This window comes from Bombyx mori, chromosome 6 (assembly GCF_030269925.1).
Source record: "Bombyx mori chromosome 6, ASM3026992v2".
Classification (NCBI taxonomy): domain Eukaryota; kingdom Metazoa; phylum Arthropoda; class Insecta; order Lepidoptera; family Bombycidae; genus Bombyx; species Bombyx mori.
In genome coordinates this window covers 1,542,698-1,556,075 of record NC_085112.1, presented here as the reverse complement: position 1 = coordinate 1,556,075, position 13,378 = coordinate 1,542,698, and the positions used below count along the sequence as shown (strand labels likewise).

Below are 13,378 nucleotides of genomic sequence, written 5' to 3'. Positions count from 1 at the left end.
TTTATGACAACATAAATTCAGTTTATCTGAGATTTTGTGCTGACTATCCGAGCCTTACCTGAGTAAAAGCAATAACTGACGTTTTCAGTATTTCTATTTAAGAATTAAATAATTAATTTTAATCATTTTAAATATGAAAAAGGTATCTTCAAAGGAGCGAGTGATTTTACTCGGTGGAGCGACAATTTGGTACCCATCCGCGCGGACTCACAAGAACTCCTACCACCACTAATTACGCAAATTATCATTTTGCGGGTTTCATTTTTATTACACGATGCTATTCCTTCACCGTGGAAGTCAATCGTGAATAATTGTTGAGTACGTATTTCATTACAAAAATTGGTACCCGCCTGCGGGATTCGAACACCGGTGCATCGCTTCAACACGAATGCACCGGACGTCTTATCTGTTAGGCCACGACGACTTCAAAACGCAAACTTATCGTGAAAAAGCTGGCGAAATTCAGGCAAATGTCTACCACTCACTGTCTATATGCTTCGGTATCCACTCAGCTTTAGATGGATCGTGAATTAGTCTGCCTGTCTCGTGTTGTTAAAAAAACAACGAATAGACAACCGCCCAAATCCTCGGAATCCCTCTATCATCTTTCCTTCTATACGACAATCTGACTCCACAACATTCCAAGACCTAGGACCGAAGTTCAGTATGAGAGCGTTGAATGCACTTGTAACGATATAATCTATATATTAATAATAATAACACTTTATGTAAAACCATATGTACATAGTGAGCAAATAAAACAAATAATAGTCGGTGACATAAATTGGCGGCCTTATCGCTGAAAGCGATCTCTTCCAGGCAACCTTGCAGGGAGAGGAATAAATGGACTGGACGTTGCTATATCATAATAAACTTACATAAAAATATGTACATAAATACACATGTGAAAAATAAATACAATATAAGATAGACTTACATACGATTAAATACAAATAAATACTAAAAATATGCAAATTAATAGGTGAAGCAAAAACTTTGTACCCCTTTTTACGAAAATTGCGCGGACGAGCGGAGTATGAAATTTCCCACACTTATAGAGAATATAGCAAAGGAATGCAGTATGCTAATTTTTGTTTAATTTTTGTTTTTCGTGTTTCACATTAAACAGTCTGTAGCCAATCTGATCATCTATTTACCTCTCTGCATCTTACCGTGTGTGATGACTTTGTTAATAAATAGGTAATAATTTTAAAGTAATACTAAATGCTCATGAGCGTCGGTGATACGAGAGGATCAGTCACTATTAATCGACAAGAACAATTCCAGCGTGCTACCTAAGATTACCGAGAGCATATCTCTGGACACGAGTGAGGCGACTAAATAAATAATTAAAATTTTACTAAAAGTTCGTTACGGTCTTTTCCGTATAGACACTGAGAGAAGTATCGATACATGCTATATTCGTAGGAAAACATAATGCAATTATAGTTTTTATTGCAAATTGGTATGTTAAATTACGCATGAAATATGTTTATGGGATTCATAAAATTCGTAATGATTAAGGGACAAGCAGTTTCTCGAACTATCAAGCACTTTCTCAAGTCTAAATTATGGAGGCAAGCTAATGGTTTTTGCATCTCCCGAAATCGAAATGTCCATTTTGTTGACGTTTGAGAGAAACTCTTTCTTCTTATTTGATTTCATATTTACCTTTTAAACTCTAAAGGTCTTCGTTAGATGTGATATAAGCATTTATATTTTAATAATGAAATATTATATGTTAAAAATAAAAAATAACTAGCTTAAAAAATCTTATAGAGGTATTTCATGTTTGAACAGCTTTCATCAGTTTTATGCCGTGAATATAAACGCTTTGGAAAGAGATTGATGTGTTGAAAATTCTTCTGTTCCACCCTTTTAATAATGGGATTCAATCATAGTACCATTGATTTACATGGCACAGCTTAATTAGGGCATTTTAGAATATAATTCAATAATTTATCTTCCTCGAATAAAGCTTCAATCTGAAGTCATCTAGAGGAAATACCACGCTGTCCTTCTGCCAGATGTTATGGAAAATATTTTACCTAGGTCAATCGAACATACCCTCATATTGATCGAGATATTTTACGAAGGTTTTTTTTTAATGCCCTTGTATGCCGACGAGCATACCTGATGGTGAGTGGTTACCGTCGCCCATGGACTTCAGCAATGCCAGGGGCAGAGCCAAGCCACTGCCTACCGCTTAATACTCTCCGCAAGCCTCGTTTGAAGAAGGACATGTCATAGCGCTCGGGAAACACCGCGGGGGGAGCTCATTCCATTGCCGGATGGTACGTGGCGAAGACATCTATCTACCTACCTTCATATTGCTGATATTGCAATTCCTAATTGTCAGGGGCACAAACCGAAGTTATTAGTCTCCCCTCGTCGAAATACGATCTAATTTTAAGATCCTTGTAAAAAAACTATACAAATCCGGCCGTCTGGTGTAGTGGTAAGGTAAGTGACATGGTCACTACATAAGGGGGTCGCGGGTTCGAATCCCGCCAAGGGAAGATATTTGTATGATAAATATAAATGTCTTTTCCAGGGTTATGGATGTATATTAAATATATGTATGTGTATAATAAATATCTTACATTTATTTCCGTTATCTGGTACCTGTAACACAAGTTCTTTACGAGCTTACCATTGGACCAGTTAACGTGGCGTAACGTATGAAGGAAACTCTCGTACCAAATTTGTATCGAAACAATGTTTTTAAAATAGAATTTTTAACACGATTTTGTTAGCTTTTATGTAGGTTTATTTACACTAGATGATGACGCCATCTTGTTGTGTCTTTAAAGCGGTTAGTTGCCCTCAATTAAGTTAAATAGTATTATTATTCGCCAATAGATGTCGGGAAGAGTTGATTATTGAAAACACGAATAAAACAACATTTTCTGAAAATAAATCGTAGCTAGATCGATTTATCACCCCCGAAATCCCCTGTATACTAAATTTTATGAAAATCGTTGGAGCCGTTTCCGAGATTCAGATTATATAATTATATATTAATATACAAGAATTGCTCGTTTTTAAAGGTATAAAATAAGATAAGATTATAATTTCTTTCCAATTTAACTAAACCATTGTATACGGTTACTAATAAAAAATATTTTCGTGTACTGTGTCTTCGATTACGAGCGTACCTTTTTTTTCGTGGCATATCAGAAATGGCCACTCAAATTGGTTTGCTCTTACTTTTGTTTCTGCGAATAAATCCCGTCGAGTGTGTACAGTCGCGAATAAAAGTAATAAAATACTTTTTTTTGTACATTAAAAATTCTTTTAATCATGCTTGTAGTCTTTTACTGGTGGTATGACGTCTTGTGAGTCCGCACGGGTAGGTACCACCACCCCGCCAATTTCTACCGTGAAGCAGTAATGCGTTTCGGTTTGAAGGGTGGGATAGCCATTCTACTGTTAAAACTGAGACCTTACAACTCTCGAGGTTGGTGGCGGCATTTACGTTGTAGATGTCTATGGGCTCCGTTTACTACTCAACACCAGGTGGGCCGTGAGCTCGACCACCCATTTAAGCTACAAAAAAAATAGTGAAGTAAATTAACGCAATTTCTAATGACGAGGAATATTTTCATTGGGGTCTTCTAAGTTCCTATTTCAATATATTTCAAATTTAATACTAAACATGCCACATTAATTGGTTCTAATCTTCTCATGCTATGGATTATCACACATATACGGGGCAACGATCACTTCTTGAGATTACGAATGACAAAAAAAACTCAAAGATTCTGATGGAATCGAACCATTAGGTACTTTGTAATACCACAATTGAGACCGGTAATCACTAGACCATTGCCTTCCGTAGGACGATCTACATCATTTACCACATTACATTAGTCTTATACCTTTAAACGAGCAATTCTTGTATATAAATATATTATATAATCTGAATCTCGGAAACGGCTTTAAAGATTTTCATAAAATTTAGTATACAGGGGATTTCGGGGGCAATAAATCGATCTAGCTACGATTTATTTTGAGAAAATGTTGTTTTATACGTGTTTTCAATAATCAACTCTTCCCGACATCTATTGGCAAATAATAATACTATTTTCCTTAATTGAGGGCAACTAACCGCTTTAAAAACACAACAAGATGGCGTTATCAAAAAAAAAACCTATCCGAAAAAAACCGGTCATCGTCTAGTAGATGTTTAAGATGCACGCTACAATACATACAAAATAACACTTTCGCGCTCGTTAGTCCAAGTTCAAAGTCAAGGAGTGGCGAGTACATATTGAACATGATATATGAACGCTTTGCACCGTTATAGGTGGACTTTAGAAACGTGGGCGCAGGCTGAGCTATCGATTACTCGTTGCTAAGGTCGCTACTTGCGCCAATATTTGATGTCGGATCTATTTCAGTGAGGCATTTTGTTATTGGTTATATTATGAGGCCGTCATCGTATGGGTGGCCTAAGCTTGCCATTATTTATTTATTTATTTAGACACACCAACAGCAATACACACAAAACATTCAAGCTTAAAATTAACTTGTATAAAATTAAGTACTGGTATGTAAGCCAGTTACAGGCATGTACAGCAATCTCTTATAACACACTATGACATGTTACAGCAATTTTACAAACAGCGGAAAAATAGGATAAATTTAAATGTTAACAGTACGACAAAAAGTATATTTGAAAACAACATGACAACAAGACAAATAATATATGGAGACAAATAATAGTTTAAAAAAACTAACAAAATACGACTTTTCAGGATATTATAAAAATAACCTTTCTACTCATATCTGTTCATAAAAGATTTACAACTACCGATACCATGCACCCCACGCTTTTTTTACAATATAAAATAATTTTTTCTTACACCATTTTTAATTCAAATTAATTTTCTATTTTTTAGTTGGATTTTCTATAAAAGCTTATTTTGTTAGTTTTGTTAAACTATTATTTATTTTTCATTTTTTAGTTGAATTTAATTATTATTTTTTTAATATTAAATTGTCATTCCTTAATAAGTATACCAAATTTCGAGTTAATCCGACGTTTTGAAGGGGGTCAAAATCATGTTCAAAGATTCCGTTACAAACATACATACGTCTGAAGCTAATAAAAGCGTATTGATAATGAGGTTCGAAATTACCTTACAATACTTGGTAGGCAAAAAAATACGCGCTAAAATGATGTTTACAAAGTCATCTGTTATCTACGGATAATATCCCTAATTGATAGGCCGATTTTGTATCATTATTGTTTTAAATAAATTGCAAAATATAAGCATGAATATGAATTGTGAGTTAGGCCCCTTTGTCGCTGACGGCCTCATTTGTTAACAGACTAGGCAGATCTTCGTTAAACACCATGTATTCATTGATACTGATAGGCCACAGCAATTAAGAACGTGGGATTGTCGTAATTTTGTAAGCTGGTCAATTCACGGGCCAAAACACAGAAACAATCCGTGTGGAACGATTTGCTTTGGGCAGAGTTAGGGGTGTGGCGGGTAACCATCATACAACGCAAGATAATTGACAGATGCCTGAATCTCGCTTACGACATTTTCAAGATAAAGCGCATATATACAAATTCCGAACAACAACATTCGGACCGTCGGTCTACCGAGCAATATCATCCGCTCGGTGGAAGATCTTCCCTTTGTCGTTAAACATACCAAACTGGTGTGGTAGCCGAAGTTCTTGATGCGCGTTCAGAAGGTTGCGTGTTCACATCACGTCGGAGGTCACCAGTTGTAGGAATATACGACGTATTGTTTTTAAAGGACAGACTTTGGTCTGAACGCCTTTCCAGCTTTGCCGCACTCAATTGAGGAGCAGGTTTGTTAAGAGATGCCCTAGCGTCCTTAGAAGGAGACTAACAGCTCAAAAAGGCTCTAATGGTCGTAGTAAGCTAGCCGTGAGCTCTGCAAATGTTCGCTCACAAAAGTCACACGAAATTTAAGATTTTTTTTTATTGCTTAGATGTGTGGACGAGCTTACAGCCCACCTGGTGTTAAGTGGTTACTGGAGCCCATAGACATCTACAACGTAAAATGCGCCACACACTTTGAGATATAAGTTCTAAGGTCTCAGTATAGTTACAACGGCTGCCCCACCCTTCAAACCGAAACGCATTACGGAAGAACGGTGGTACCTACCCGTGCGGACTCACAAGTCCTACCACCAGTAATTACGCAGATTATAATTTTGCGGGTTTGATTTTTATTACACGGTGTTATTCCCTCACCGTGGAAGTCAATCGTGAACATTTGTTAAGTACGTATTTCATTAGAAAAATTGGTACCCGCCTGCGGGATTCGAACACCGTTGCATCGCTAGATACGACTGCACCGGACGTCTTATCCTTTAGGCCACGACGACAAAATAATATAGAATTTCGACTTGTACAAAAGAAGTAATTCTCTATTAATCTCGGAATGATATACTTTATTATTGCTGTAGATTCTTAGACAAACTCAGGTCCCACCTTAAGAAGTTACCGGGGCTCATAGACAACTCAAGAACAAACGCGAATGCTGCTATACACCCAGAGAATTGAGGTGTATAACTAATGGTGGTTAGCGTGCTGTAAGTCCACACGGGTAGGTATCACCACCCCGCCTATTTCTGCCGCGAACCAGTAACAAGTACCGGTTTGAAGAATGGGGCAGCCGTTGAACAATAAAAATGAGACTAACAACTCATGTCTTGAGTAGATTTCCGTTGTTGACGTCTATGGGCTCCAGTAACTCCCCAACCAAATGGCCCGTAAGGTCTTCAACTTATCTAAGCAATAAATAAATAAGTCGTTGGAAATCACAACTATACAACAGACGGTTCCGCCCTTGGAACTAGACCGCATTACTGGTTAGCGTTAGAAACCTTGCACTTGTCGGAGTCTAACTGTAGACCTAACCCAGTGGCCCTAAAGAACAAGAAACTATATTGCGTTCCATCGGACGTTTTTGCGTATTTTAAATGATGTTTCACTGACCTCAAAACAAGAGTTATCAATTGAACTGTTTTATTAGTGGGTATGTAGGTTATGTGATAATTTCGATGATTCCTTTTGCATGTAAAAGGCAAATGGCCTTTTTGAATTTTTAATCTAAAGATACGATGACTTCATTAGTGTTTGTTTGGTTCGAGATGTGAGCTAATTTTTAATCTTCTTCGAATTCTCGTATCGATTTGAAACTTTTGCATGTAGCCCGTATGTTAATATAATTAAGCAGATGCCTTGGACGACTGGAGAACCTTGATTGACCACAGCGAAATAATACGATTTGGACTCATATGATTTGTTCTATAACTATATTATTTATACCCGTGTACCACAACCCTGCTTATTACTGTCGCGATTTTAATGACTAACGGTTTTAAGAACAGAGTAGCCATCATTATATATAATAATTTGAGGAGATATGGTGGTGTTTGAGGCTTGAATTTGGAGTTAAAGTTTCCGGTAATACCAATATCCCATAGTTATTTAGCAAAAAAAAAAGTTTATTAGTATCGTTAACATAACCTACAAATCGTTTGTAAGTTTAACAACTAATTCGTTTTGGAACGAGAAACAATTAATTCGCAATTTTAAAAAACGCAAACAAAAATCGACTTAAAGTACTATTCTTAAGAGCGATCCGACAAATTCACTAATTGATCAGTAATTATCGAAAGAAATAAAAAAAACAAAGATGACCTGGAAGCGAACGAGCGCGGAAATGCGCCGAAATAGAGACGTCACACGGATATATCTCGAAAGGACTTTTTGTCAATTTTTTTCCCTACCTGTTCGCTGGTAGTGTAAGAGGCTAGGAACAGGTAGGTGAGTCCACGGTCTCAACCTGCAAGAATTGGCCAATGCTAGCCCTAGCAAGAGCAGTTCTTCGCGAAATCTACCACCGGATCGGAATTGCGACCCACTGAGAAGATCTGGTTAGAAACTCAGTGGGCTGTTTTTACAACTCGTGATACAGACCGATTTCATATTCCTTGATAGGAATATTTTTATAACAAAAAAAAAAATTGCTTCTATGGGTAGACGAGCTCACAGCCCACCTGATGTTAAGTGGTTACTGGAGCCCATACACATCTACAACGTAAATGCGCCACCCACCTTGAGATATAAGTTCTAAGGTCTCAAGTATAGTAAAGTGGAAAGTTGCAAATTTGTAAGATGTTGTTTCAATATCTTCATTGACATCGAAGGTATCCAGCCTATGTGTAGGTGAGTGGACGCCACTGCTTATAGGTAACAGGGAAGCCAGCAACAGAGATAAGACGCTCCCTGTTCTCGTTAAGCCCCGTCTAGACAAGGATATTTCATAACAATTGAGGAATAAGGAGTGGGATAATTGATTCCAGAACTGGTCAGTACTTTGCAAAAAATATCTTTGTAAACGTACACGCATAGCATTTTTATTGCTTAGATGATTGGACGAGCTCACAGCCCACCTGGTGTTAAGTGGTTACTGGAGCCCATTGACATTTACAACGTAAATGCGCCACCCACCTTGAGAATAAGTTCTAAGGTCTCAGTATAGTTACCAGACCATATACCATATCATATACCACATATCTCACAGCAACAACAAATTGGTAGTATATTAACTGCTGGGAGTTAAGGGGGATATTTGTTGTAATGTTGTTGTTTTTTTTTTACAGTCTCATAACTCATAAACACAAAGATACAAATATATATTTTGGTAAAATTATATTGGATACCCATGATGCACGACTTATATGTATATGTATATTAGACCACGGATTTGTAAGTCTTAGCTGATTTATGAACGAAATCAAAATCGGCTACAGTTTTATTAAAATAAATGTTCCGAATTCATTCCCGTAATCTACACGTTTCTTTGTCCAAATTTAGCCATACAATTCAAGTAGGTATGCAATATTAATCCAATTTTTCTGTCACAATTCATTACACGTAGCTGAATTCGCTTCTCGTGTTTTGTTTTCGTAAATTGTAGACTTATCAATGATTTAGAAGTCACGTTTAACACATTTTATTGTCTAAACTTTCTTACTACTCAGATTCATCAAAGACTTTATTTGTTTATTTTATCTACTATTCATTTTATGATCAATAATAGTTGTTTTTCGTATTAGGGAGAATTTGTGAGCTAATAAGAATAGGTTTAAGAAAAATAATAATAAGGGTGCGTGTACTTATGTACTCGCGTAAGAAGTTATACTTTATTTTATTACTTTTTTTTTTTAAATATTAAATAATTAATAATAAATATTTAAGGTTAATAGTTTAATAATATTTAGTAAGAATTATATTAAATAATAATTTTGTCATTTATATTACTAAAAAATGAATGCTAATAACACTTTTTTTACGAGTGTACATGCGCGAAAGTTCATCTGCGGCTATATTCAGACTCGCCAAGTTACATCGGTCTTCATTCTGTTAATTTTGTGTCACGGTGCGCGCGCATCGTAAAATTTCACTCTCATCAATTTTTCATAACGCGCCTAAAGAAGTATAACTTCAAAATATTCCAAAAAATAGAGCTATGTACTCGTACCTACTATTTTTTTACAAGCACAGACTAAACTATTCTATGTCAAATTAATCTCTTAATTTAACATAGAATAGTTTTAGTCTTCTTCTTCTTCTTCTGTATTATAAAGAGGAAAGATTTGTTTGTTTGTTTGTTTGTTTCGAATAGGCTCCAAAACTACTGGACCGATTTGAAAAATTCTTTTTCCATTAGAAGCCGACATTGTCCCTGATGAACAAGGGTACTTTTTTTAAAAAAAAAATTATTTTATTTTTTTGGTTTCATGTGTGTTTTCATGTTTCCGAAGCGAAGCGAGGGCGGGTCGCTAGTGTTAAATTAAGAGAAAAACATGATGTTGTCGAGTCCATCGGTGTTAATGGTACTGAAGGTTAGACTGTGTGTTGACCACAGATAGTTAGTTAATGCGTTACCTAAAATTAGGGTTCTGTCATAATCTAGTATTCTATTCATTTCGACGGAGGAAATACTCTTTATTAAGTGTGTGCTTATATTACTCGTATATAGACCGTGTGTGGTGATAATGTGGTGCTTAAGGTGATAATGACAAAGACTAAACTAAACCAAGCCTACACTCTTTATTAGCATTGTTTGTGAAGTATTTTATATCCAATATCCACCGGGAAGATGAAACCCCAGTTAACACCTTGATTTATCGACCATTTTTGAAGGACCTTCAGCCAGTGTCTATGAGGTTTTTGCTAGGCAAAATTCGACTTCTTTACAGTGCGTATGAGACCTGATAGGCCTTACAAAAGTCTGTTTTCAATATACCCATATCGATTGACATGTGGACATCGTCGCTTCCCACACTGAACGTAAGGATGCGGTTTTGACTCCCGCATCATGGTATAGGGCTTTTTAAACCGCATAAAGCAGTCAACGTGTAAACAAATTGCTGAGTTTAAGTCATTTTTTATTCCATTTTGGAGAGCAATGAAATTAAATCGTGTCCGATATCTATAAATGTAAATTTTAAACTAAACGATATAGTTAGCCCAATTCTACAGGGCCGAAAATGATATCTTAGCCGTTTCCGACTACAAAAACTCTTAAGTAGTCAAATCATTGGAAATATTAAGCGTAAGAATGTACGGTAAAATTGGTATTAATTATACCACCATCCATCTTACAGATCAAGTTTAAGAGCAGCGATGAGCGAAGTGGATGATTACAATGATGAAGATGCTGCTGCTTATCTTGAGACACGGGGTTGTCATAATTTTAGTTCTACAACAATTTTTTTATTGCCCTTGTAGGCAGATTGGCATACGGCCTACCTGATGGTGAGTGGTTTCTGTCGCCCATGGACTTCAGCAATGCCAGGGGCAGAGCCAAGCTACTGGGATTTTTTTATATGACATAGCTATTATTTATAGGTTTTATTACAATATTTTAAAGAAATAATCACAATATGTAATTTTCAAAATGCAACCACGCAACTAAACCTACACATTAAAAAATGACACAATAAGTAAACAAAACCGTACAGTTTCCAAGCACCGCGCTAACCTGAAGTGAATGCCCCAAGCCATACCTTTGTGCGACTATTTTCTCTATTTTACAGTGGTACTAAAAATAACTCTAAACATCTTCAAGTTAGGAACTAAAAGACTGGTTCAGGAGATAGATTGCGTCGGTTATTGCAGACTGGCGCCTCGAGTTACCCTTACTATTTGTTGTCACAATGTTTTCGAATCGACATGAGTGCGTTAAAGATTTTGAATTCATGTCTCGAGTAGATTTCATTTAAAATAAAGGAAGCTGACTATACGCATACTTCAGAACTACTACAAAACTTGTATTTTTTTATTGCCATTGTAGGCAGACGAGCATACGGCCTACCTAATGGTGAGTGGTTACCGTCGCCCATGGACTTCAGGGGCAGAGCCAAATCGCTGCCTACAAAGCCTTGTATTGAATTCATGGGAGCTCAAATAATTTATTAAGGAACGAAGCCTTCGTCATATTCTACTCCGCTAACTATGAACTCCTGAATGAGCAGATCATTTACTCCAAGAAAAAGAGGTTAATGAATTTGAATTTATTTGAATGAAGTAAGTGAGATAAACTAGTTTCAAATTAACGGAATAAAGTTTTTAAAATATTTCGCCAAAGAGTGTTTTTTTTTTAAGTTAAAAACTTGACAAGCTGTCAATGTGACAATTAACTGACAGGTGTCAAATTCAGTGATAAGCCAACGATCTGTCGGTATAAGCTTTGTTATGATCTTCGTATAGTGGGTCAGCGTTCCAGTTTTAGAACTATCACTCTTACTCAGGATCCAGACTGCTTATTATATGGTAATTTAAGTTGTTATTTTTTGTGGGTCTGCATCGATTGTAATTCGTATGATTGTTGTCTTAGGATTTGGTTTCTCCGTGGGTTATTGATGAGCGTTATGAACTGAACTTTCATTGGAATTTCAATTAGGTTAGCCTAAAAATACTTTCTTATGAATGCCAATGTATCGTTAGGTTACCTTTGCTTCAAACGCTGGTACTACAATTGCTTTTTTGCGAATCCTGAAAGCTTCCGTAGACTAAATGTATAATGCGTCCGATGTACTTATTGTGTTTGATGCCCGTGAAGCGATTGTGTTGGTATTTAAATCATAAAAGCCTGTTCTAAATCTTGGAAGTATTCAATTATATTTACGTGCGGCTTCTAAGACATTATAGCTTTTAATTTTTTCCCTGAAGATACATTTAGATCGAAATGATTGATTTCGCAACGATAATGGCTAGATTTTTAGACTCAATTTGCTCCTGTTATTATTGTGTCAAAGAAAATATTGTTTTTTATGTAATAGTAAGGGCAAAGTTATGGGTAAAATACACTTGTTTAATTATAAACAGCAATGATAGATGCTGTTTGAAGTGAAAAGCTACGTTAATTATCTGATCGGTGGCTTAGTGAAAGGCTGGTGATCACGCGGATAATTCTATAAAATTCTACGGACTCCGAAGTGCGTAATGCAAATTTGATCTTATGTTAGGTGTTTTTAATCACATTATTTAATAGTACGGTGAGAAGTTTGGTGCAACAGTACTGAGGGGATTAAAGAAAGAAAATACGATTTCAAATTAATATTACAATCATTTTAAGAAACGAAGACTGGTAGTACTTAATAGAATGCGTCAGGAAAAAAATCTTTACTGTTTTTGCACACGCAATGCAATACAAATAAAAGTGCTCCACAAAAGAAAATATAATCTAAAGGTATATGTAGTATCTGCAGTTTAGTATATTGCTTTAGGCTATACTAGAGTGGTGGATAATTGGGGTTTTGCTTAGTAACTTTTACTGGTGGTAGGACCTCTTGTGAGTCCGCACGTGTAGGTACCAACACCCTGCTTATTTCTGCCGTGAAGCAGTAATGCGTTTCGGTTTGAAGGGTGGGGCGGCCGTTGTAACTATACTTGAGACCTTAGAACTGATATCTCAAGGTGGGTGGTGCATTTACGTTGTAGATGTCTATGGGCTCCAGTAAACACTTAATACCAGGTGGGCTGTGAGTTTGTCCACCCATCTAAGCAATAAAAAAAAGAAAAATAAAGTAAAACACTTTTTTTATGTGTTCTTCGTGATTCAATGTTATTGCGATTATAGTTAGATCTGATATCAGACAGACATAATTGTGAAACATATCTGTGATCACGATGAAAAAAATACTAGTCAATTCTTTCTGTCCTATTTGTGTTACAACTGATAGATAGATAGTGAACATTCGTGAGCATCCGTGAGCACTCTTTAATACTCTACTTTTTAAGGTGTTATCAAACTAGCGGACCTGGTGAACAAACTAAAAGAATGTGGCTTTTAGTGTTGTACTACAT

General features: G+C 36.2%; 1 protein-coding gene across 1 annotated transcript in view; it reads right to left on the bottom strand.

Moving 5' to 3' along the window:
• Positions 1 to 13,378, bottom strand: part of LOC101740450 (uncharacterized) — a 960,210-nt gene that overhangs the window by 84,103 nt on the left and 862,729 nt on the right. The gene's annotated exons all lie outside the window — the stretch shown is intronic.